Source organism: Polypterus senegalus, chromosome 17 (genome assembly GCF_016835505.1).
Source record: "Polypterus senegalus isolate Bchr_013 chromosome 17, ASM1683550v1, whole genome shotgun sequence".
In the NCBI taxonomy this organism is placed as follows: domain Eukaryota; kingdom Metazoa; phylum Chordata; class Cladistia; order Polypteriformes; family Polypteridae; genus Polypterus; species Polypterus senegalus.
This window is the reverse complement of record NC_053170.1, coordinates 29,166,594-29,194,030: the sequence shown is the minus strand read 5'-3', so window position 1 is coordinate 29,194,030 and position 27,437 is coordinate 29,166,594. Positions and strand designations below refer to the sequence as shown.

General features: G+C 39.5%; 1 protein-coding gene across 5 annotated transcripts in view; it reads right to left on the bottom strand.

Moving 5' to 3' along the window:
- yrk (Yes-related kinase) overlaps positions 1-27,437 on the bottom strand; it is a 169,639-nt gene that overhangs the window by 105,740 nt on the left and 36,462 nt on the right. Inside the window, exon 1 of one of the 5 annotated variants that reach the window (XM_039739757.1) lies at positions 11,867-11,966. The exons of the other annotated variants lie outside the window; for them this stretch is intronic. The gene's annotated coding sequence lies outside the window, so the exon portion shown is untranslated. Of the gene's footprint in view, positions 1-11,866; positions 11,967-27,437 lie in introns of those variants that run through there. 5 annotated transcript variants of the gene reach the window in all.

Below are 27,437 nucleotides of genomic sequence, written 5' to 3'. Positions count from 1 at the left end.
CTCCACTGTCAACTTTAACACACCTATCTGAGGAGAACAGGCTTCTTTTAAGGTGGGACCCAGACCCCAAAACCTCAGCCCCACAGCCCTGCGGATCCCTGACAAGGGTGTATGCAGGAATCCAGATAAAGCAGCACCAGATGCAAATTGCCACCCAAAATACCACGTAAACGTTTTACCTTGGCACTCAGTCCTCCACTGCCCATCCATTGTATCGCCCATTAAAATCACAACCAATGATCCCGCCAACGATCAGACTCTTACTTGAATGTGAGCCGATCGCTTGCTACCACAACAGTGCCACATGGCAACCAGTCATGCAACTTATTAAGTGTTCCCCATACAGCATAACACTCTTAAACCATTCGGGGTCATGGGGGACAGCATTGGGCACAGGCAGGAAACTGCCCTAGGCAGGACATTAGTCCATCTCAGAGACCACTCACACCCCCACACAGACATGGGAGAAACGTCTGTAAGGATTTATTATTATGATGCATATATTTTTATGCAGTATTATATATGTTTTGCTTTATTATATTACTAGCAGAATACCCGCGCTTCGCAGCGGAGAAGTAGTGTTTTAAAGAAGGTACGAAAAAGAAAAGGAAAAATTTTAAAAATAACGTAACATGATTGTTAATGTAATTGTTTTGTCATTGATATGAGTGTTGTTCTCATATCTATCTATCTATCTATCTATCTATCTATCTATCTATCTATCTATCTATATATATATATATATATATATATATATATATATATATATATATATATATATATATATCAAAATACCCGCGCTTGGCAGCGGAGAAGTAGTGTGTTAAAGAAGGAAAGAGAAAGAAAAGGAAACATTTTGAAAATAACGTAACATGATTGTCAATGTAATTGTTTTGTCACTGTTATGAGTGTCGCTGTGATATATATATATAGCAAAATACCCGCTTCACAGCGATGTCATGTGTTAAAGAAGTTATGAAAAGAAAAGGAAACATTTTAAAAATAATGTAACATGATTGTCAAATTAATTGTTTTGTGTATTTGGTTGCAGCGTCACAAAGTTGATTTCGTAGCTGCATCAGAAAATGTACCACGTCTGACACGCCTCCTTTTACTGTTTTCTCACAGCTTGGATTGCTGCTGTCATATATATATACACACACACATACACACATACATACATATATATATATATACATATATATATACACATACATATCTTCATATCTACATATCTATATACATATCTACATATACAAATTATATATATGTGTGTATGTATGTATGTATGTGTGTGTGTGTGTGTGGTATGTGTGTGTGTGTGTATATATATATATATATATATCTAGATAGGGTGTGTGTGTTTATATATATATATATATATATATATATATACACATACTGTACATATACTTGTGTGTATGTTTGTATGTGTCTATATGTGTGTGTATAGCTTTGGTCACTGAGTGCAAGGGAAAAATAATGAAATATAGTCTATAAGTTATTAAACAGTAAAACATTAACGTTTTAAGAAGTACAGGTACATTGAGCACTACTGGAGTGGTTGGGTAAACTACATTTTAAAGACTGTGTAACACAACAGGTAAGTAACTAACAGCAGCTAAAATGTATATGGATCATCTCGCGGTAGTAGATCCCTTTTTAAAGGCGCTACACGACGGCTGTGGTATAGAAATTACATTTTCTATGTGAGCGTTCAAATTTGTGCCTCTGGTAATGTGCCTTACCGGCAATTAAAGAAAATTATTTTGTGTCCTCTGCGTGTTAAGAGAGAAAGGCTTTGGTTTGGGATAAAAGGAAAAAGGTGTAAAGAAAGGAAAGTTGCCTTTTTCTTTTATATAGTATAGAGATGTGTTCGCTGACGTTATGATCGCCTTTTGGGGACAGTCGCGTGGGTCTTGTGTAGACTGGTGAGACGTCCCGCCATTAATCGGCTGTGATGGCACTGTCAGTCCTCCACTCTGTGCGTGTCTTCATAATCCGAGCTGAGGACCTCATAATCGATATCGTGCATAAGAAAGTGTGAATCGCCTTAATATTATTTTGCCGTGGTGTAGAAAAGGGGTCCCGTGTTTGCACTTGTCTGGGCTATAGCTCAGGGGCGGATGAAAAAAATTAAAAGTGCTCACTTTGACTTAAGGCAGAAGCGCAGTCAGCGTCTCAAAGGCCGGCACAGCTATGCACGCGCTGGCTGCTCGACTTTTGCTGGGCAGGAGACCCCTTTTGTACACACGTTCATGATATCAAAAGTCTCAGCGCTCTTTGGAGGTAATTCATATATTATATATATAGCAAAATACCCGCCTACTAGCGGAGAAGTAGTGTGTTAAAGAAGTAATGAAAAGAAAAGGAAACATTTTAATAATAACGTAACATGATTGACATTGTCATGAGTGTTGCTGTCATATATATGCCTGCCTAAATAAGTCACCCTCGCTTGCTCTTACTTTTTACCGTTCATTTAATCATGGCTAGTGGCGGAAAAATTATAAAATGGAAGGAGGATGGCTTTACCAAAACAATTATTGATGGCGAATCGATTATTCATAAAGCTTGAATTGGTGATCTGTTTTTCTGTGTTAACCTCATATTTTTCATACTTCTTCTCAAACTAAGGTGTGCGAGGGTAAAATGAATCGGGATGCGCTGATCAATGTAATCGGTGTACCAGGAAATCATGCATTGACAAAAGCTCCCTTTGCTTGTAATGCAAAGTGTGATTAAATGCATTATTTTTCAACGCGTTATGGAGCACATGCATCAAGCTTCTCAGCTGTGCTTGTGCTAAGAAAATGAAAGATTTTAAAAATAGCGTAACACGATTGTCAATGTGACCTTTTGTAAGTAGTGCCTGGAGGATTCAGTGTGTTGAAACTCTAGAGACAGCGTGTGTATTAACTTGTGGATTTTTCTGTGAGTATTTGGTGGCAGTCTGACGAAGTTGCTTTGGAAGACAGCGTTAGCCGCAGAGCTCAGCTCAGAGCGAAATGAGGTGGGAGGGGAGATGATGACGTGACTCCCCCACCCGCCTTAGCTGTCAATCCCCCACAAACACAGTCTCTCGGAATTTGCATAAGCACACCCCTTCACCTACAATTTTAACTTAGTTACAAAGTGATCAAAACTCTCGTTTATATCCTGCGTCCTCTCATTAAACTTGTATCCCGCATTACCTGTGGGCATGTGAAACGCCAGGGTATCCTGTCTATGAACTTAATTTAAAGTTTAGGTTTACACCTTGCTTTCTTTCCGAGGTAGCAGCACTCATGAATATGGTAGTATATTTCACTCCCTCGCTTCTTATTGTTTCGCTGCCTTCTCAATTATATAATGCATGTTTTCTTAAGCGCTTTTTGGAGGTCTTCCTGGTTTTCTACGCACTGCGTTGACAGTCAGTTCACGTGATTACGTGGGAGGCGTGATGATGTCACACGAAACTCCGCCCCCCCACGTCTTTGCAGCTCTACTCCATTACAGTTAATGGAGAAAAATACCTTCCAGTTATGACCATTAGGCGTAGAATTTCGAAATGAAACCTGCCCAACTTTTGTAAGTAAGCTGTAAGGAATGAGCCTGCCAAATTTCAGCCTTCTACCTACACGGGAAGTTGGAGAATTAGTGATGAGTCAGTGAGTGAGTGAGTGAGTGAGTGAGTGAGGGCTTTGCCTTTTATTAGTATAGATAGATTACTTTCAGTACTTTTCTGGTATTGTCTATGCAGTCAATTTGGGTTGCCATTTTAAAATGACAGACTTTACATTCTTGGAAATCACATGTTTATATGAAGAACTAACCCATCTTGACTATTATTTAAGGGAGCTTTTTGTTATTCATACATGTAGGAGTTCAATCAATCAATCAATCAACATTTATTTATATAGCTCATATTCATATAAAAAAATGTAGCTCAAAGTGCTTTACAAAATGAATAGAAAAATAGAAGACACAATAAAAAATAAACATAAGTCAACACTAATTAACATAGAATAAGTAAGGTCCGATGGCCAGGGTGGACAGAAAAAACAAAAAAAAAAAAAACTCCAAAAGCTGGAGAAAAAAAATAAAATCTGTAGGGGTTATACTCATAAAGAGAAAATAATGTGTTAAAGAATAGATAAAGTTTAGATAGTAGACATAAAACCGTTTATTCAAACGTTTGTGAACATTTAATCTCCTGCTGTACTAGCCAGAAGAACCGCGCATCATTGTTTGAAAATCTCTGATTTTGGCCAAACAAAAGTTCGCATATTCAAATGCATCCACTTCCCCAGAGTTACTGTGACTGGATCATAAAAGTAATAAAACGTTATTTAAACTTTCAGCAATGATTCTGACCTCTAATGGCCTCTGGTGGTGTACTAATTCAGACAGTGAATTGTACCCAAACTGTACCCATTGTACTCCACAAGGACAAATCACCTTATTGTGGCATGAGAATCCAGGACACAAGATCTGTGAGGTGGCACATACAATATAATTGTCATCGTCCAACCCGCTATATCCTAACACAGGGTCACAGGGGTCTGCTGGGGCCAATCCCAGCCAGCACAGGGCAGGAACAAATCCCAGGCAGGGCGCCAGCCCACCTCAGGGCACACACACCACGCACAATTTAGGATCGCCAATACACCTAACCTGCATGTCTTTGGACTGTGGGAGGAAACCCATGCAGACACGGGGAGAACATGCAAACTCCATGCAGGGAGGACCCGGTAAGCGAACTCAGGTCTCCTAACTGTGAGGCAGCAGCACTACCACTGCGCCACCGTGCCACCAATATAATATAATATAATATAATATCCATCCATCCGTTATCCAACCTGCTATATCCTAACTACAGGGTCACGGGGGTCTGCTGAAGCCAATCCCAGCCAACACAGGGCACAAGGCAGGAAACAAACCCCGGGCAGGGCGCCAGCCTACCACAGATAATATAATATAATATAATATAATATAATATTCTTATATAATACGCTAGCGTGGCTGTTCATTTGTCTGTCCAGGATTTTAAATCACCTGTAGCTCGCAAACCTTTTTACCTATTGACTTGAAATTTGGTACATATATACTACGTGACGTCTACTATCGGCGTTCGGGGTGATGATTTTTATTACTCTTTTATTTTTATTTTATTTTATTGTAGAATCAACTCTCGGCAGCGCGCAGCAAGGCGGCCGTGTGGCACATGCGTATGGGTGCCGTTCTCATTCCCTACCACCTTCGCTAATCATTCTTGAGGCAGATTGAAGACTTAAGTGCCAGCTTAAGTGAAAAATGAAAGAAAACATACTAAGTAATTGCAACACAAAAACTAACTTAATCAGGTTTTAATGTGTAAAGATGATGAAAGAAGAGAAGAAGTAGGCCGCTAGGGTGGAAAAAAGAAGAGCTGCTCAGGAAGCAGCAAGCGCATCAACCTCTGAGCAAACGAATGCTAAACAGAGACAGAGAAAGACAACAAAAACTAGGAATGCTCAAGTCAAGTGTATTCACTGCACGTTATCGTGCAGTACCTCGCTACTGTATAATATAACATAACAGGCGGCACGGTGGCGCAGTGGTAGTGCTGCTGCCTCACAGTTAGGAGACCCGGGTTCGGGGAATTTGCATGCTCTCCCCATGTCTGCGTGGGTTTCCTCTGGGTACTCCGGTTTCCTCCCCAGTCCAAAGACATGCAGGTTAGGTGTATTGGCGATTCTAAATTGTCCCTAGTGCGTGCTTAGTGTGTGTGTGTGTGTTTGTGCACCCTGCGGTGGGTTGGCACCCTGCCCAGGGTTTGTTTCCTGCCTTGCGCCCTGTGTTGGCTGGGATTGGCTCCAGCAGACCCCCGTGACCCTGTAGTTAGGATATAGCGGGTTGGATAACGGATGGATGGATAATATAATATAATAACACATACAGTGAATTAGAATGACAGCTATTTCTTCTCTCCCTTTTAAAAAGTGCCATATTGCATACCTCATTAATGACATTTCTTCACTTTTCTAACTCACTATTTTATTGTCTGTATGATACATTTATTTAATTCTTTTACAGCTTTTGTTGCATAGCTGTTCTGTAAAGTCTCTTGGGTTGATATCAGCTGTAAGAGGTGCAATATTACTTAGTAGTAGGGAAACACTGAGAGTATCCAGCTTGGATGTACCAACCAGTCCTGCCTGGTGTGGGAGCACAAACTAAATTTCATGGCCTATGGTGTTCGCCTGCACAACTGGGGAACCTGTGCAAAATGAACATACACTCAATGGTGTGCATTTGTGTATCAGCCAAACACACATTCAGTTTTATACATTAGATTAAATGATTGCATTGAAATGAATACGATACTGGGTGTATATTTTTGACAATATCTAGTATGAAAGGAACCTCATAAATTTAATTAGATGAATACCCCCTGATGGGCTTTGCTAAGCACCTTCCCATATGGCTTTCTAGAAAGGGCAATATAGCAAATAAAAAAATTAGATTAAGCTATCATTTTATCCTCTGGCATATGAAGACCCATTTCGTAAAGTGGATAAGCAGGTTTGAAAACTGATGGGTAGATTAACGGATGGACAGTATATGCATCACTTCTGATAGGTTCTGCTATGAAAGCTGCAATGAAAATTTACGTTCTGCTGCATGTAAGCCAATGATGCTTTGCATCATGATGTTCAAATTTGATTTTTAAAAACTATGTACCAGTGATTGCCATGGAAGGTGCTTTAGAAAATTAAGAATTAACGCTTTAGCTAAGAAAAGAACACAGCAGTCACATTTCTGTGCCTTTTGTGCTCATACCAAATGGGTTTTGAAAGAGATGTTGGCAAAAGACAGAAAGCAAGAGTAAAATAAGCAAGAAAACGTGTCAGACGGGGGACAATGGAAGTTCTGTCTCCAAAAAAAAAAATTACAAAAAGCTCTGTGTTAATCATCTGACTCTATTAAACAGTGATGTCTTGTGTCGAATAAGGAACTTTGAGGTGGGCCACTGTTTACAAGGAGTTAGCCCCCTGCACCCATCCCGCCTACTCCGACTCCCACACTGCATTCAACACACACAAATGAATTTGTACCCACGTCCCTCTTTATTCTGCTAGCAGTAGGTTCAAAGAGCCTTGCATTGTGGATGCCCAGCTGCACCATGGAAGGCAAGGCTTGAACATTGCTCCTTTGAGACTCAATGATTAGTCCCAAAGTCATTTATGAATGCTGCCTTGAACATGAGACTGACTTGGGCTGCTTCAGCTGGAGAAGGCTTATAAGCAGGATATAAAAGAACTACATAAATATTAAGTTCAAACATTGTAAATGGACATTAACTTGGATGTGAAGCCTTTCATCACACATCCAGCTTACCGAAAACTGCAGCAGGTTGGGCAATTTAACAGTGAAACAGACTGACCCCATTTCAATTTTAAAAAGCTGTAAATTTGTTGGGATTTTTTTGTGAAAAGAAGGAGAATTAGTAATGGGACATGATATACAGTTGTTACTAGGCCAACGTCCGAACTCCGCAGTTTTAGTAAAATATAAAAGCATTTTAGCTCAATAGGCCTTACTTACACAATAACCGTTTCCATTGTGTCCGTGATTACTCAGTCATTGCCTGTCTAACGTCGGTGTAACCAGACATAGAAATGAACTTACTATGTACCTTGAGCATTGGTATGGTAAGTACACAGTCAGGCAGCAGAGACAAGGATATTAAGTAAGCTGCTAGCCAGTTTGAACAACGTTTCACACCCTGATCAGAGTGTATGTTGAGGAGATTTATTTCATGCATTCCTGTGATCAAGAACCAGTTGTAATAATTTAATGAAGTCAGATTGTTCAGCATAGGGAGAGAATAAATGAATTGTCTTTTTCTGGACTGATGATAAAAATGTGAAATCTAAATCAGTTAAATGTAAAAGTATTTCTCATTTTCAGTCATTGATAGGATTGAAGTTTGGAAGTGAGGCGAAACATAGCCATGCTTATGTACCAGAGTGTACTTTAATGGACTTGGTCAATGTACTGTACTACAGTGGAAAGTAGTGTGAAAGAAATTAAAAGCTTAAGAAACAATAAATAAAATAAACTACAAATATTCTTCTTCTTCTTTCAGCTGCTCCCATTAGGGGTTGCCCCAGCGGATCACCATCTTCCATCTCTTTCTGTCCTCTTCCTCTTGTTCTGTTACACCCCCCACTGTCATGTCTTCTCTCACCACATCTATAAACCTTCTCTTCGGCCTTCCTCTTTTTCTCTTCCCTGGCAGCTCTATCTTTAACATCCTTCTCCCATTATACCCAGCATCTCTCCTCTGCACATGTCCAAACCAGCACAATCTCACCTCTCTGATTTTGTCTCCTAACCGTCCAACTTGAGCTGACCCTCAAATGTACTCATTTCTAAGGCTAAATAAAAAGTAAAAACCATCAGACAGGAGGAAGCTTGTTCATGTGTCTTTAATTTCTCTTCAAGAAGAGCGACACCCTGTTACAGCTGTCTACTAAGGGATAGTACCCTTAGTGTCAAAGGAATGGTCTAAGAGCAAACATCACAGTGCTGAATCAATGCTGACATGTCACCTGACATTTACTCTGATTGGTTCCTTGGCTTACACCATATGACCCTTTACGCTGATTGGTTCCTTAGTTTACACATCCTAATAAACATACCCAAATAAAAGTCTCATTCTACTACATTTTTGTTCGTCTCAATATCTTTTAAGTTCAGCTCTTATTCTTTGATGGAAAACTGGGCACCTGACAACTGTCACGTTTTACTGGACACACGACCTCAGCCAGTTTCTTAAGCCACTACCTGAAACATTCCGTGCAGTTACTTAACCATTTCAGCAGTCTATTGTCTAAGACAAATGCTCTGCATTCTCTTTTTAACTGCACACCAAAACACTTATGCACAGTAACTATATTACTCCTTGATCATTCTCCTTGATTCCCTTCATTCTCTCACACTATCATATCTGTCCAGTTCATAATATTCCAAAATGCATCATAGTAAATAACAAAGAAGGATGTATTATTTTCAACCTTGCAACATGGAGATATTATGTGCCCAATCTTTCTGATCTATAATGGAAGTCACTATTGCAACCATGTCATGAAATTTCTGCATTTAGTTAGTTCACAATTACAGAAGTAAATGTTTTCAAAGAATGACCTTAAATAAACAGCAGATTTGTTTTTCCTAACACAAGGCAGGGTAAATTGTAGGACACACAGCCACACCAAGTCAATTTTAACTTAAAGTTCATGTCTTTGTAATGGAATTGAAAACTGGAGTACCTAAATACAAGGAAAGAATTCAGACTGCACGGAGAACACAGACAATGACCAGGCTAATGTCTGAACTCTGACTTCTGGAGCTGCACTGCACCAATATTCATAAATTCAATTTATTTTTATCAGTATGTTTCTCAAATGATAAGGTCAAAATATGTACAGAGTTATAAATAATGAAAAGTAACCAAAATCAGGAAAGCAACAAACACCTGCAAATAGGCTAATTCATTTTTTTTCATTTTACGAGCCACTTAATGCATTTCTGGGTAATTGGGGCCAGTAGACATCTGTTTCAAGGGGGAAACCAACCCCAAAGGGTATCAGCTGAAAAGCAAGACTCACATATTTATTTAGATATACTTCAATAAACAGGGCGGTGCAGTGGCGCAGTGGGTAGCGCTGCTGCCTCACAGTAAGGAGACCTCTCAGGTCCTCCCTGCGTGGAGTTTGTATGTTCTCCCCGTGTCTGCATGGGTTTCCTCCCACACTCCAAATACATGCAGGTTACGTGCATTGGCCATCCTGAATTGTGCTTGGTGTGTGGGTGTGAGTGTGTGTGCCCTGTGGTGGGCTGGCGTCCTGCCCAGAGTTTGTTCCTGCTTTGAGCCCTGTGCTGGCTGGGATTGGCTCCAGCAGACCCCATGACCCTGTAGTTATGATATAGTGGGTTGGATAATGACTGACTGACTGACTGACTATAATAAACAAACAAAAAGATCTTCAGAATAATAATTTGCATCCATTGCTTCCAAAACTAGATCTATTTACTACATAAAAGAAAAAGATATTTAAAATTGATTAAACAAATCAAAATATGGCATTTTGGGGAGACAAAAACAAACACTCTACCAGGAAGAAGTCAGATTCTAGGTGATCCTGTGCGTTAAAAAAGTTGAGGTCTTTCTGGTTCCTCCCAGAATTCCATAGTTTGGTACAACACAAATTAGCAGCAATTTCTGTGATTTTGTCACAAGATGTCTTATATTTGGCAGTAAAAGTGAATTGTTTCAAACCTTTTTTTGTAAAGCTTGATTTATTTGTATGGAATGTTATTTGATTTAAATAAAATCAATAAAATATAAAATAAAAAAGTGAATTGATAAGCTAACTTGCATACTGTACATCAAAGACAGAGTGAGCTCCTTGTGAAGGTCCATTTTTATTCTATTTACTATATTCCCCCCACCCAGCAGGTGACACTATGTGCATCATGGAACCACTCCTAGTGCTTAGGGCATTAGACTTAAAAACTCCTATGTGCCAACCTGCCTGGGCTCTAATTCTAAAAAAAAACTGACAGTTTACAGTAAGGTTCTGAGCTCGATATACCCGTACAGTGCAGTTATCATTGTGTGACTTTGTGTGAAAGGACTTGGACTGTATGTGCAAGGCTGCAGGTTTAGTCACTTCCTCTTAGCTATTCTTTGACATCTAATAAATCATCTGACATGCCAAGCAGACACTTATAAAAAAAATACATATAAACATTTGAACCTTTTACGATTTTGTAAATCACATTGGATAAAGGTATCAAGCTAACATACAATAATAATTATCATTACTGGGAGATGTCTTGAAAGGATTCCAGTCCAATTGCTGTCTCTGACTCACAATGTGACTCACTTTAACCTGTTAGACTCCAATTATACGTATAAACCACAGCATCCTGACCTGATTATATACAGTAAATCACTTTAAATTAAGACATTAGACAAACATGCACTAATAATAAATATAGCTATACAAAATTAATTAGAGTATCCGTTTAAACCATACGTCTGACTCACTTTGTGAAACTGAACAGATAACTTCACGTGCCAGTGCTCCAGTCTCTCCAATATTCAATCAATTGCTCAATGGCTCAGCATCTTGCACTGTTATACAATACATAAAGACACTACTGTATATAAAATAAAGGTTACAATTCCCAGGAAATGCGGCTTAGTAACTAGGCTGGTGGACTTTATTCCCCACCTCTACCTTATTTTGTGTCCATAAGTGCAGCTTGGCTTCAATTTTTGGTGGCCACAAATACAGGAAAATGTTTCTGTTCTGTTTTATTTAATCAGCTTGTGATTTTATTTTTACCATAGCCCATTGCTGGCAACATTTCAGGCCCACTCAGCCCATTTTACCTAACCTGAATGAGATATTTTAGTCATCTGAACTTCCTTCATTTTTTTAACTAGCTTATTTAAATATATGGCAACAGGAAGAAGAAACATATTCAACCAACATTAGGTGTCCAATCATAGACAGGGGATAAGTCCACTACACTGCCACACCGGCCCAACTTTTAGTCATCAACACTCAGAAACCCACAGAAAATTCACAAGAACAAGAGGAGAACATGTAAACTCTACTCGGACAGTGCCCAGACTAGCATTTGAATCCCGGACTTTGGTATCACTAATCACTTCACGTAATTGAAGCTTGAGTTTGCAGCTGTCTGTCTATGCCAACCACAAAAAGCCCCAACCTGGTTAAAGGATGAAGCAAAATGGCAATCCCCAGATGTGGCAAGTTACAAGTATTCAGAAATGAAAAGTGAATAAATACATTTCTCTTACCAGAGTAAGTGTGAAAGTCCCACTTCCAACATTCAGCGAACACTCAAACCCTGGCAGGTTCCTCTTGGATTATGGAAGATGGAGCAGAGCAGTCTGGCAGGCAGGCACACTGCAGCCCACACCCCCTGAGCTGAGGCCAGGATGTCACTTCCTAGCCGTCACAGATAAGGAGGTTGTTTGCAAAGAGGGAATTAAAATAAAAAAAAAAGCTGACTTCGAGGAAGCTTGTGAAAATGTTTTACTTCCTCTTGAAATACCAGAGAGACTTGGGAGTGCAGAGAACGAAGAACTTCAGAATTTTAAACGCTGGCACCAAACTTCGAGAGCTGGATGGCTTCTTTATGAGCTGATCTTTGTGTCCATTTTAAGGACAGAGTAGTACTATTCCTTAGCATCACAATGTTTTTTTATTAATTTTTCTTGTATTTCGTGTGTTTTTCCTGTCTGTAGAGCGGCACTGCAGGTGTAGGACTATGGGGGAAGCAGCCCATCACTATCAGGAAAGAAACGATGGATTACAGGAAGAGCTGCATCCGGTTCCAAGATTTTCTGAGGCACCTCCCTCTTAACTCTGCTTTGACTATCCATAAGATGTAAAGCCCACAGCATCTCAACACCCAAAAGCAGGCAGGGCACAGAGGACCCTGAGAAGGAGGCATCGACCCAAGATGTGAACTGCTTTTGTAGGTCAACATTTGAAAAATTAGATTTCTTGGCTTACCTTTCCAAATTTTGAGCTTTTGTCCACATCTATTCAAAGATACTTCATCTATTTTGGCATCACACGAGGCCAGAATCTATTCCAACAACACTGGGGGGTGAAGTAGGAACTAATTTTGGATGGGTTGTCATCTTTGTCTAGTAATAAAAATTCCTGTCTTTACAGGAAATGTTCTCAAACTGGTCTGCCGCTGTAACACCAAGTTTGAATGATGCCATGTAGGCCAAACTTATCATTTTTTTTATTATTACTTTATTAGCGTATAGTGGGGTGAACAAGGGGTGAATACAAACTACAAGCAAAAGACAACCAAAACCCGACAGCCTCCCTAACCCTAACCCACTATCTATAATGTTGGGTGGGGCAGCTAGCTCACTTGTGCACATTAAAGTACTAACAACAATCCTTTTTCCACCCCTACATTTTGATCCTGGCTTCTTTCTCCTGATCACTGAACCTTCGACCCAAACCCTCCTCCATACGCCAGACTCTGACGGCCCTTTTGCTCCTTCTGTTCTGCCAAGGAATGAAATGATGATAGACCACAAGGATAAGGAAAAGGGGTGAGGAGATAAAAATGAGTGAAAAAGGTAAGAATCAGAAGGACTCTGTTCACCAAAACCAATAGCTATTCAGAAACTGTTTCCAAAGGAATTGCCACAAGAAGTCAAAAAACTGAAAAACCATCATTGTTTGATTTGCGGAACTGAATGAAATAGCATCACGTAAATGACTTCACAGCAAGTGGCTTCCCGAAACACGGTCCACTGCAATAGCCTGTTGCGTCATAGCAAAGCAACCACAAAACGGTGACACTAATGAAAAAAAAAATGGCAATTAGATATTAAATATAAAGTGAATAAAAGGTTATATTGTTATAGAAGTAATTGACATACTGTATTTGGATTCCCCATTATCCAAATTGCTAAAAAGTCACATTAGCAGTAAAAAAAAAAAAATTCCTAAAGTTTGCAGAATCTTAACACCTTGTAGCTTCATTTCCAAATAAATCCCAAAATGGGAGATCCACAGATGTGACAAAAAAGTCTATTTAACAACATTCTGACACCACATATAATAAATAAAATATACACAATGAAGTTCTGAAGATTAAAAAGGGTACGTGTTGATTGAATAAACCAGGGGTCTCCAACTCCAGTCCTAGAGAGCTACTGTGGCTGCAGGTTTTCATTCTAACTCTTTTCTTAATTAGTGACCTGTTTTTGCTGCTAATTAACTATTTTCCTTTGTTTTAATTGACTCTGACCGCTGAATTTATTCTTTTTTCTTTTTTCCTTAAATCGCACCGAAACATAAATTTGATGTGAAGTGAGCCAACAGATGACCAACTAAGTTGTGGCCTAAACAAAATGTTTTGTGGACCTGAGCAGATCAACATTACTGAGGCCTTTACCTTTTTTATTTTCAGTTATTGTGTGATGGACGCAGGTTGTTCTTTATATGTTGGTTCATTTTGTGTCTCAATATTGTTTGGTTGCTAATTAAGGAAAAAAGAAATAATTAAGGGGCCTGAGTCTTAAGTTATGCATCAATAAGAGTTAATTATCAGCAAAATCTGGTCACTAATTAAGAAAAGGATTAGAATGAAAGCCTGCAGCCACAGTAGCTCTCCAGGACTGGAGTTGGAGACCCCAAACACTTCATGTCACTGGAAGTTATTCTGCAGGAAAATAGGCGAGCACATGTCAGGTATGTTGGTGCACATAAAAGAGCAAGTAGGAGCTCTCTTTACTCCAAACTTTGATTCCACTCGCACACTTATCTGCTTAAAGCCAACTAACAACTACACCTGGCCAAAGCTGCAAAGTACAATGTGATTGACGAGTGGCAGCCTTTCCAGCAGCTCCGTGTATGACTTTATCTTTCTACCTTTTTCTCTGTTTCACTGATCACCCCTACCACTTTCTTTTATGTGAACTCGTTCCCTGGACACTTTTTACTATTTTTACTACTTGGACTTGGATTTTTACACATCAAGACTCGTCTATTCAGGTAGTCAACTTCAAGTGCTGAGAACAAAGGCCCGTGCTGGTGTGGTTCCCTATTTACCCGACGAGGTAAGAAGGTCTGCGGTGGGTTGGTACCCTGCCCAGGATTGGTTCCTGCCTTGTGCCCTGTGTTGGCTGGGATTGGCTCCAGCAGACCCCCGTGACCCTGTATTCGGATTCAGCGGGTTAGAAAATGGATGGATGGATGGTAAGAAGGTTGTATCGTGGCAGCAGAGCCGGTGCTAAGCTAAAGGCAAAGAGGCTAGCGAGAAAGTGGCGATACAAGCCTTCGGTGCCTTCTGTGATCCTGGGAAATGTGAACTCACTACCAAATTAGATCGACGAACTGGTTGTGCTGGTGAAAAATGTCAGGACCTACAGAGAATGCAGTTTGTTGTGTTTTAGTGAAACGTGGCCAACAACTAACATCCCAGATGCTAACGTGGAGCTACTCGGGTTCAGCACAGTTAGAGTGGACAGAGACGCAAATACCTGCGGGACGCGGCAAGGAGGAGGACTCGCTCTCTATGTGAATACAAGGTGGTGCAACACTGGACGTGTAAATGTCAAAATCGCCACTTGCTGCAGGGACATCGAACTGTTGGCCGTAAGTTTGCGTCCCTATTACTTGCCCAGAAACTTTGGACACGTCATTGTTGTAATTGTTTACATCCCTCCTCGGACGGACTTGGAGATAGCGGGTGACATCATCCATTTCACTGTTGCTAAATTACAAACACAGCACCCTGAGGCGCTTGTGCTAATCACTGGAGACTTTAACCATGTGACGCTAGACAAAACATTACCTGCCTTCTCCCAGTATGTGGATTGTAACACCCGGGGAAACAGGACTATTGACCTACTGTATGCAAACGTTAAAGACGCATACAGCACCACCCCGCTGCCTGCGCTTGGGAAAGCAGATCATAACCTGGTTCTGCTTCAGCCTCACTACAAACCAAGAGTGAAGGAGCTACCTACAACCACACGCTCATTCAGGAAGTGGTCCCCTGAAGCAGAGCAGGTGAATTTGTGTAGTTCCCCTTGGGATTAATAAAGTATCTATCTATCTATCTATCTATCTATCTATCTATCTATCACACAGAAAGAGACAGACTGTGAGCTCCCAGATAACACAGAAAAGTATGTGACAGATGCCAATAAAAACTATACTCACAAGAGAGAGGAGTATGCAGCAAGTGATGACAATGGCAGTGTAAGTGGCCCATCACAATTTACCAGTGCCAACAATGCTAATGTAACACTAGGAGTGGTTCAGCCTCAAGAAAAAAACTCTGCACTGATTCTAAAATGAAACACTCCATCTGTGTTGTCATAAGACCCCCCATTGATCATATGCTAAATCCTTGGAATTTGGGTGTCTTGTGTGTGCATTAAGATAGTGGGTTTTGTTTAAAAGAAGGTCCACTAATGAACTTGCCGCCCCAGTTCAAATGCCTTGCTCTATACCTGGAAGGAATACTAACACAAGAAAAAATCACCAAAACCAAGGAAAAGACAGATTCAACAGTTGATATCAGGAGCCTCTATGGATACACTACCAGAAAGAAGAAAATATCTCAAATACGCTACCAAACTTGTCATACAAGTGAAGGTTGGAGGTGTGCCCAGACTTGGGACCTGAGTAGTGGTAGATGATGATCACATGGGAAATGTGGTCATCAACCAACCTAATCTGGGGGGTATGGCCAAAATAAAATTTACACTAGGCAAGCCTGGCAGTAGATAAGATGCACATGAAAGGTTTTGCTTCCATGAAAGATAGAAATGTGCATGCGGGTGATCAAAACTGGCTATAAGTGATAAACAAGGAAAGCTGGCTAGAACAGTCTGTCGGTAACAAGAAATAAACTGAATTAGTGATGCCTGGTTAATGACAATCTAAACATGGGAGGTATGGCCAAAAACAATTTCCACTTGGAAGGTGTGGCTAAAGATAATCTGTATTCGTGGCCAGACCCAATCTGGAGGTGAGGGGTGTGGCCAAAAAAATGTGCACGTAGTGTGAGTGGCTATAGACAATCTGCATATGTGAGATGTGGTCAGAAGCAGTCTGTATGTGGGGTTTTGGGGGAATCTAGTGAAAATGTCCAGAAGGTCAGAACTCAAAAGTTTATCTTCTTACAGGGCTCAGTGATGAATATCAAGCACTTTTCTATGGTCCTAAATTTCAAAGGGCTGAATCCTAAATACCTCCAAAAATTCCTTTATTGGAAAAATGAAACCCAATATCAGATTTGTGATCCATGACAACTGAATTCACCTTCACCAGCTCTACTGTGATCATTCATTTTCCTAACCTGATTTTATGTTGATAAAACTCAAAAGGATTTACTCTGTCTTGAAGTATACTTTCTAAGTCTTCAAAAAGTAAATTATATGGCTAAGATATACTGTTCTTGGTGGAAAGATGTAATTTCGAAAATGTTTTTCCCTTAAAAAAGAAAAATTATACAAGTATTTGCTTAAGTAATGTTGCTAATTCACCATTTTATTTAGGATTCTATGTTAAAATGAATTGCTGCCCCCTTGGCTTAATTTATAGACCCTGAGGCAAAGGCTTTCTCACTGTAATGGAAGAACATTTCCACTAATTTTATATATTTATTTATTCAAATTAGCACTATACACTTGTCAGGAATCATGTAGTATCTTGTAATGCCAGAATAGGGGTTCATAACAGTAATGCAATGTTAGGGCTCGTTTATACTTCATGCTCGGAACGCGTATGCAAATGCATCATGGCTGCCATGCGTTCCCAGCGTTCATTTCACGCATCCTCTGAGCAGGTCCTCAGAAATTAACGCAACACGTGCATGAGTTGCAATACCAGCAAAAACTCGGGAGACGCAGTGTGGTAAAAGTCGTAACGTGGCGTCAGACTCTCTGTTTACTGTCTACATGTGTCAGAAAGCCTCTATGGAGATCCTATGGGATCAATGTGCACGCTTCGATGTTTGATGAATGGTTCGATGTGGTTTAAGCAAAATGCCGACATACAGATGCATTCATGGTGTTTTTATATTCAAGTGTCACATATTTGCGATCGTAATGACACGATACATTTTAAAAGTCTCACATACCATCTTTTGTGCCATCTTTTTTTTTTTCAACTTCACAACAGCAGCATAATGTACAGTGCTGTACTTGAGCCACAGAGGAAAAAATGAAGGACTTGGTAAAAACGTGTATTTTGTGATTAAAGTGGAAATTTTTCTTTAATCTCGAAATGTCCCCTTTAACCTCGTAGTTTATCATTAAAGCAGACAGTCGTAAACGTTATCCCAGTTTTTAATCGCTAAGGCAAGCAGCAATAGATCACCACACAGAACACATTAAATGTTTGATATTCCAACTTTCTGCAAATTTATAATCTTTAGATTTATACTTGATATCACTTTCATGATGAAATGCATTAAAGTATGTATGTTACATTTTACAGATAAATCGTTAATTTCGTTTAAATAATGAATACTTTTAATAATTACACACATGGGGTAACACAGAGGCGGAGCGGTAGCACTGCTGTCTCGCAGGGAGTCACATCACTGGTATTCCCTGCTTCGTTTCCACACTGTGCTCTGGTTTGCTTCCAAAATGTTGCCGATTTGGTGCCACTAAAATGACTCCAGTGTATGTGAGTGCTTGTATTCACCTTGCGAGGAGCTGAGGCCCCGTCCAGGGATTGTTTCTGCCTCGTCCCCAATGCTTGCTGGAATGGACACATTCCTGGATTAATGGATTTAATCATTAAGCATCCTTTTCAGAGATAATGCGGTAAGGTGTCATCGGAATTTAATGGATGTTCCAGGCAATTCACAACATAGCGAAGCCGAACCTGTTCTCACCGCGATAATATCTCATACTGCCACCTGCTGGATTCCTCCAGATTTACGTAAAGTACGCGTGCAAGTATAAACAGTAAAACGCTTGCGTAGCAGGAGCATCTGCTGCAGCATGCGTCGCATCGTGTGAAGTATAAACCCGGCCTTATGGTCCCAGAGAGCTGATATCTTACACCCTTTGCAATTCTTTTTTCTTTAAAAACCCCAATCAATGAAAGTTCACCGAAATAATGTTTGAAGAAGAGCCTCTCAAAGTTTTCTTAGCATTCTAAAAATGAATTTCAGTAGATGGTAAAATGTCACAATACCAAGGCAAATTGCGGATGGGATGTTCTGGTGAGCCCATGCCACATACTCAGTCATCTACATATTTATTCAATAGACATGCTGCAGCTAAGATGGCTGGACAAACACAATGCAGTATATTGTCCCAGTATGAGCGATTTCCACCCACACTACTAATGCCTGGGAGTCTCTGGGACCCAGCGGCTCTTTACTTGAACAATTACACATTCAGCCCTTAGCATGTTTCATAATAATGGACACCCTGAGTGAGTCTGGCTCTGCATAACAGCAGTGAGTGAGGCAAGGCTACACAGTGAGATAGCTTCATTCATCTACTCTCCTAGTGCAACTCTGAAAGGCTTTCCTTTACATATATTATTAAAAATTACCCTAAAAACAGAACCTAAAGGTCTTAAAATCCATTCATCCATACATACATTTTTCAACCTGCTTAATCCAGTTCAGCGTCAGGGAAGCCATAGCCATTCCTGGCAACACTGAACAGGAGACAATAACCAGCCCTGGATAGGGAGTACAGTATGTCTGAAAGTACCATTTTCAGACTCATTTAATCCAGCTCAAGGTCACAGAAGACCAAAGCCTATATCCTGACAACAGGGGGAGGAAGACAGAAGTCAGTCATGGACAGGATGTCAGTCTATCATGTGGGACAGCCATACCCTCCAATTTACAATTCAACCAACGTGCACGTCTTGGGGGATGTGGGAAACAAAGTCACAGGGAGGACACGAGACGATAACTAGGCATAGAATTTCAAAACAGGATGCTGAATCCGTGAGATAGCGGTGTTAACTTCTGAGCCACTATGCTGCCCTGTCTGAAAGTAACAAGGCCGAACGAAGGGTGAGATGGAGAAAGTAGTCGTCATAATTTTTGCATTAATACACCAGTTTGTATATTGAGCTTAGACTATATTTTCATCTATTGTATTTGTGAAAGAGAAACAAAATAATAAGTAGGGTGACTGTTAATTTGCTAAATGTAAATCACCCAGTGCAGAACAACATGGAAATTACTCTAAAAAGATGGTGGCACATGCTTAGACTGAGAATAAACCATCTACTCAGTTAAGGTGCCCTCTGTGTCCTTCACAAGAGAACTGGAGTCAATTTACTGCTGTGTTGTAAAGCACCCGGCGATACCAGGCCGGTTTTTGGGTTACTAATTATGATATTCTGCACGACTTTGGGTTATGGGACAAAAAGCTGACCCCTAGAGGAAACAACACAGATTTAAGAAGAACATGCATTGGTGACTCCCTCAAGAATCAAACATGGGTCCCTGTAAGGCATTGGTGGTGTGACAGCAGAAAAAACAACCCAGAAATCACCCAGGCCCATTCAACTCTAAACCGCAGAGGTAATGAAAAACAATAGACAACAGGAATTGGCTTTTCCCCTGTAAAAACATATTGCTTACTGAAATAATAACATTAAAAAAATAAATGTTTTTGGCCAAGAAACAGTTATTTTTTTTAAACAGCTGTTATTATTTTAAAGCATTTTACATGAATTGTTTTGTGCTGTGGAACACAGTTTTTGTTGAATAACTGGAGTACTTTATCTAAATTTTTCCACTCATTCATTTTCAAACATTCTTTTCCAGTCCATAATCAAAATGGGAGGCATTTGTGCCTATCCTGGAAGCACTGGACTCCAGTCCATTACAGCAAAGAATTACACATACAGTGAAAAAAGTATAACATTGATGTTGTTCACTCAACGTAAATTTTCTCTTTCAAGCAACTTAAGATTAGTCATTTAGTGTTGTAGCTTGAAATATTTGGTTTCAGATCTCAATCAAAGTAAAAAAAGAAAATTGTTTGTACCAAAGTAAGGTATGGTGGAGGGAATAAACACAATAAAATCCTATTTCAGTTAACCTAATATTTTAGGTTGTTCGTGTGCTGTGTGAGAGTTTGTATATTCTTCAGGTCGAGCTTTCCAGCGTGCTGGCTTTCCAACTGCCAAAAAAGAAGAACACGTTCCCGAGTGGAGTGGACATGGCGATACAGGTCTGGCCATTTTCAGCAGGAGACTTTTATAACGGAGGATTTCTAGTAAGTAATCCTGTTTCTCAACTGTTCATTTTCTGTATAAGAACGTGTAATAAAACATACTTTCAAGAAAGCTGTGAAAACGTTTAATAATTTTTTGTTATATATTTAAGATTTACACTGCAAAATGTTTGTGTATTTGCATTGGATTTTTAAATAACTGTAAAAAGTACAGCATTGGAATGTTTTATGTTCATAATATTTCTAATAGCATAAAAACAGGTTACGACCAATAAACAATTTCAAATTGTAACAACTTCAAAATAGATTTACTTCAGTATAAAACAAGTGAATTACACCCAATCATTCTAAATAATTTGCCTCAAATTAAAAAATAGATTTACTTCAGTTTAAAACAAGTGAATTACACCCAATCACTCTAAATGATTTGCCTCAACTTAATAATTGTGGGTTCAATAAGATACAAAGAATTAAATTGGTACAGATTGAAAATATTAAGTGTGAATCATTACCTTAATTAGTTTAAGTTGAATGGAGGTTATACTTTTTTCAGTGTACCCAACTTAGACTCTCCAGTTAACTTGAGTGGATATCTATAGGGGACTGAGAAAACAAAAGAGCGCTAAGGGAATAACATTAGGAGAGTTTGGACAAGAACAGGCAATTCTGCCCAAAAAAAGATTTTTTTTTTTTTGCCAGAGATGAAATATTTGTCATCTGTAGTTTAAGAATTTATTAAAATTTTATCAGTTTAGTTGAAGATTTTTCAGAAGAACCTAGTCCTGACAATCCTAACAGAACATTGATGGCTCTAAAGCCACTACAATTAAAGGGGTGAGAGAGGAGTGCGCCCTGATACAACATAAGGTGGGAAGTGGTTTGTGGAATTAAAACATTATTTCTAGTAAATGACTGCAACTCCACTCCAAAAATACAAAACTCTGTCTTTCACTAACAGTGGGTAAAGAAATGAAGGATTTATTCCTAGCGAGTCCAAATGCTAATGGCCTAGCACATTGACCCCAGATAAACAAAAACACGCTGGCCTGTGATGTACAAAATCTTCTTTCCTGCTAAATCTTCATAAGACATGGAGGGGGTCAGCCAATTGCATGAAATCTCATAACTGTTCAATTGACTTATAGTTTATCTTCTCTTTCTCAGTATCCTCACGGATGCTTTCATGTCAGCATTCCTGGTTGGTTTTGTGAGTTCAAGCATAACACACATAAGTCCAATCCCAAAAAAGGATGTCAAGGTCTGACAGTGCACAGGAGGTCCTGATGTCCTGTAATGTGGTCTAAAGACCTTAGTGAAAGGTATATGGAGTGAAAAATGCAGACAGAGACTCATGAGAATACAGTTTGATAATATCATAAAAATTCCTGAGTCACATGTTAATGTGTAGCTTTTTTCCCAAATTCTTACATAAATGAAGCTTCATGTCTCACTTAAAATAATAATAATAATAATAATAATAATAATAATAATTCATTACAGTTATATAGTGCTGTTCTCATAACTTCCTTATTGTGCAAAATAACTTCCTATTGTAGGAATCTGAGCCTGCTAAATCCTAAAACAGGGTCACGGAGGTCTGCTGGAGCCAATCCCAGCCAGCACAGGGCACAAGGCAGGAATAAATCCCGGGCAGGGCACCAGCCCACCGCAGGGCACACACACTAAGGACATACTAGGATCAATTTAGAACCTAACCTGTATGTCTTTGGACTGTGGGAGAAAACCGGAGCAAATCCACGCAGACACGGGGAGAACATGCAAACTCCACGCAGGGAGGACCCGGGAAGCGAACCCGGGTGTCCTAACTGCGAGGCAGCAGCGTTACCCAATGCACCGCTATGCCGTGCGGAGAGAAAAATTAGGCAAATTTCAATTCTAAATGAATAGTCTTGTTCTGATAGCCAATCCATTTCTCTGTACCAGTTTCATCCATAATTTGACGACTTTGGTCATTTGGTTCTCCCTGATCAGCTGATGATTCGACTGCTCTGGTCTGCATATATCCGTCTACCATCATTATTAGAGCTACTGATCTATTTCCAGCTTTTCATGATAATCTACATCTTTACCATACAGCAGACTTTATGCTAATGTTGTGATCGTTTGTATTTTCAGTATAAGATTTTGTACTACTTAACCTTTTATTCAGATTTCTATTGTGATACTGTATACTTCTTCATCATGTATACAGCAATTGTATAGTGTTCCAATGGATTCTTGTGTCCAGGATGTTTCATTTAATATTTCTAATAATCTAACACACAATTAGAGAGTGAACAATGATTAGCGTGGTCGTCTCACTGCTCCAGGGACCTTGATTCAGCTATGGCCCAGTCACCGTCTGTAAGGTGTGTGCCCATTTTCCAGGTTTTTAAAACAAATATTTGTTTTTTTATTAATCAAAGCGCCCTCCCCTGTCTCATATACCTGAATGAGCAAATGTACCTTATCAGGCAATGGCATCCCATCCAGGGTTGGTTCCAGCCTCACACCCAATTTGGCCTAAAAAGGTATGTGAGCCCTGCAACCATATAATGGATTAGACTGTCAAGAGATGTATGTGTGCTACCCTATGAGAGATAAATCAACAGACTCCAAATGGCAGAAATTTAGGATGTAATGAAGAAGAGGTAAAATATCTAGAACACCAAAGAAGCAAATATCTAATATGTTCACCATTTGGATTTTGAAGCACAGCACAGTGATTGTGCACCTTTGAATTATATGCTCATATACTTTGTATAGTTTCAAAGGCAAAAACTGACACAAAATCTGAATTCTCCAATCTTGAAAACACAAATTAGAAAAGTTACATTGAGCAAAACATAACGACAAGCTTAGAAGCAAAAAAAAAAAAAAAAATGACAACACAGAAAAAATGGGAATAAGTGTCAGTGACCTTCATACCACGACACCAGTGATGTAATGATGTCATGTGTCACAACGTTGGATGAACCAGCAACCTTGTGGTATAACATCCAATGCCTTAGCCTAAATCAGTATGAGAGTGCCAAGCATGTCCTCACATGGCACATCATAAGAAAACAAAGAATTAAATTGAGGTGGCAGACTGGCACCTAAGGTGATTGGATTAAATACCAGGCCCGTTGCCATTTCTCTGAATTTCTTCGCTCTCTGTGTATATGTGTAGGTTTTCCTCTGGGTACTCTGGGGTGAACTAGCAAGTTAAAATTAGTCACGCTTAAGATTAAATGTGTGCTGCAGTGAATTGGCGTCCTGTCCAGAGTTGGTTCTTGCTTTGGAACTGGTGCTCTGGGACTCCTTGGTTATAAAAGTTATCAAAATTAGTACTTCAATTTGATTTTTTTTTTCTTCATTATTGCCAATATGAGAATTTGCATTAGCGTAGTAGGTACGATTGCCATGACACAAAGGCTTCACAGCTCTAGTATCTGCATGTTCCTGATGTCTTTACAATCCAAGCACTAGCTATCAAGTTGACTAGATGCTTCAAATTAATATTTGTGTGTTTCTGTGAGTTTTCTATGACCAGCGAACATGTTAATTCATAAAATAACAAGTATTCACTGATAATGAACCAAGTAACCAAGGTTTGCACCTAACCAGGAATCAAAAATGATAAATAGACAGTAATCAAAATGACAGGTCAATCAGGACAAACCAAAACTCATAGACAAAACTAACAAAATCAGAAACCTTAAACTTCTTTAAGGAATGTGATGAGTCTGTCCTTCATCAGTAATAAAGATCAGAAAAATGCTAATAGCCGCCAATTGTTCATAAATATCCCAACCTCTTATTCATCCAAACTGACAACCCAGCAATGGTAAAGCATTCATAGAAAACATAATGATATCAGCAGTAGATCACGTCAGCGACAAAAAAGAGGAACAATTTTCAAACACACCTAAATTGTAAATCCTCATAGGAAAAATGTTTTTTTTTTTTAAATAGAAATGAGAAGATGAAATGTAAGTCGCAAAACAAACTAACTTCAAAACAATGAAACCATCTGTTGTCGCAGCCAAGTCACTAAACAAAGACATAGTCAAAATACTTTTGCATGATTTCTGTAACCGAGACTGCATAACTAATAACTAATAAATGGAAGTTTTAGGTCTTTATCTGTAATCTCAGATAATCAGAAAGTGTGTGACCCTGACCTTTATGCTCTCAATACGGTGACATCACTGGCCACAACCTCCAGGTAACATGCATAGCAACATGGCTAGCAACGGTACACAAAATAAACCCACAACAATTGTCTTCAACACTGATTAAACCATAAATATGAATTATCCATATTCCAAACCGTCAGAGATACAAAGAACATGAAATAAATGGAAATAAAGTCATAAAAAGACTAAACAGAACCACAAAAAAATCATAAACAGCTACAGAGCCTGACCCTCTGTATCTTAGCCTTGCTGTCATTGCTGTCTGGCTAGACTCTGAATTTGATAAGAAGGTGACAAAATGGATGGGTAGATTTGTAGATAAGATAGTAAAGTAAAACAATGAGTGACAGCTTAAGAATTTAAAGGAGATCAACTAATGCAGGGGTGCCCAATACGCTGATTGCAATCGACCGAAAGATCGGAAAGGTAGTGCAGGTAGATCGCGTTGCATTCAATTTTTTTTTTTTTAAATATTAGTCTATCATATATCCTCCCTTTGACATACAGTGCGGCCAGTATGAGATCTCTTTTCTTCTAACACACTGGTCATCCCACACGCACAATCAAATGTGCGAGTTACTGCAAAACTCTGGCTATCTAAGTGATCTAGTTAGCCTTCCAATTTATATCGACTAAAAAAAATGTGTTGTTAATGGGCTGGATGTGGCATTGGAAGAGGATTTTTTTTCTCACAATGTCACAATCGAAGTGCGTTTGTCTGATCTGTCAATCTATCATTGCTATTCCAAAAAAGGAAAATGTGGAAAGGCACTTTCAAACTGTTCATAAAAACTACGAAACTGACTTCCTTCTGAAAAGCAATCTGAGAAAGAGAAAGGAGAGGGAACTAAAATTATGCAGTTAATTGGACAGCCGTCATTTTTCAATCTGCTGAATTCAAATCGTTCCAGGTGAGTCACTCAATCATTAAGCATAAGAAGTCATTCCAATAAGAGAAATTCCTGCTGAGATTTTGAGACCCCTGGCCAGAGAAAAAGGAGTTTCTCCTTGTCAGTAAACTTACAGAATACAAGCAACTTAATAACGATCTAACCAACATGTTGAATGAGCTTAATTTACAGTTGCAAGGAAAAGACAAGACAATGGTCAATATGATTAGCTCAGTTAATGGTTTCAAACAAAAAATGCAACATCTGTTCGTAAAGCTGCAGCGCCTTGATTTGGGGAACATCCAAAACCTCGAGTCAGAGCTGGAGACGCAATGGAAGGCTTGTGCGCAACTTGACAGCATACGCTACACAGAGCAGATTGAAAATTGCCTGTCAGACTTTGACAGGTGGTTTCAAGACTCAGCTTTACTTGAACCAATCGCTACATTTAAGTGCTTTCTATTTAGGGAAGATGTTGAGAGTGATTCACCCGCATCAAAAATTGCAACACTGTTTCACCTAAAACTCCTCTACAGTGGAGGATGAGATTTTGACACTACAGGATGATGTTCAGAAGTCTGGGGCTCTTGGATAGTTTTGGAATTTACTCACAGAGGAAAAGTACCCAAACATGAGGAAATGTGCTGCCTCCTTGACTGCATTATTCAGATGTATTTATTCATGCGAGTCAGCCTTTTCCCACATGAAGATTATTAAATCCAAATACTGTAGCAACCATAAATGTATTGAATTGTTATTGTGCCATAAAGGTTATTCAGTTATGTAAGGTGCGACAATATATATTTTATATAAAGTATACTCAGTGTATATACAGTATACAGTATATACTCAGCAAAAAAAGAAACGTCCCTTTTTCAGGACTGTGTATTTCAACAATAATGTTTTAAAAATCCAAATAACTTTACAGATCTTCATTGTAAAGGGTTTAAACAATGTTTTCCATGCATGTTCAATTAACCATAATCAATTAATTAACATGCACCTGTGGAATGGTCGTTAAGACCTTAACAGCTTACAGAAAGTAGGCATTTAAGGTCACAGTTCTAAAAACGCAGGACACTAAAGAGACTTTTCTACCGACTGTGAAAAACACCCAAAGAAAGATGCCCAGGGTCCCTGCTCATCTGCGTGAACGTGCATTAGGCATGCTGCAGGGAGGCATGAGGACTGCTGATGTGGCTAGGGCAATAAATTGCAACGCCTAAGACAGCGCTACAGGGAGACAGGAAGGACAGCTGATCATCCTCGCAGTGGAAGAGCCCGGATCTCAATCCCATTGAGCACGTCTTGGACCTGTTGGATCGCAGGGTGAGGGCTAGGGCCATTCCCCAGAAATGTCCAGGAACTTGCAGGTGCCTTGGTGGAAGAGTGGGGTAACATCTCACAGCAAGAACTGACAAATCTGGTCCAGTCCATGAGGAGGAGATGCACTGCAGTACTTCAAGCAGCTGGTGGCCACACCAGATACTGACTGGTACTTTTGATTTTGAGCCTCCCTTCATTCAGGGACACATTGTGAAACATTTTTAGTTTATGTCTTATGGTGTTGACTCTTTTAGT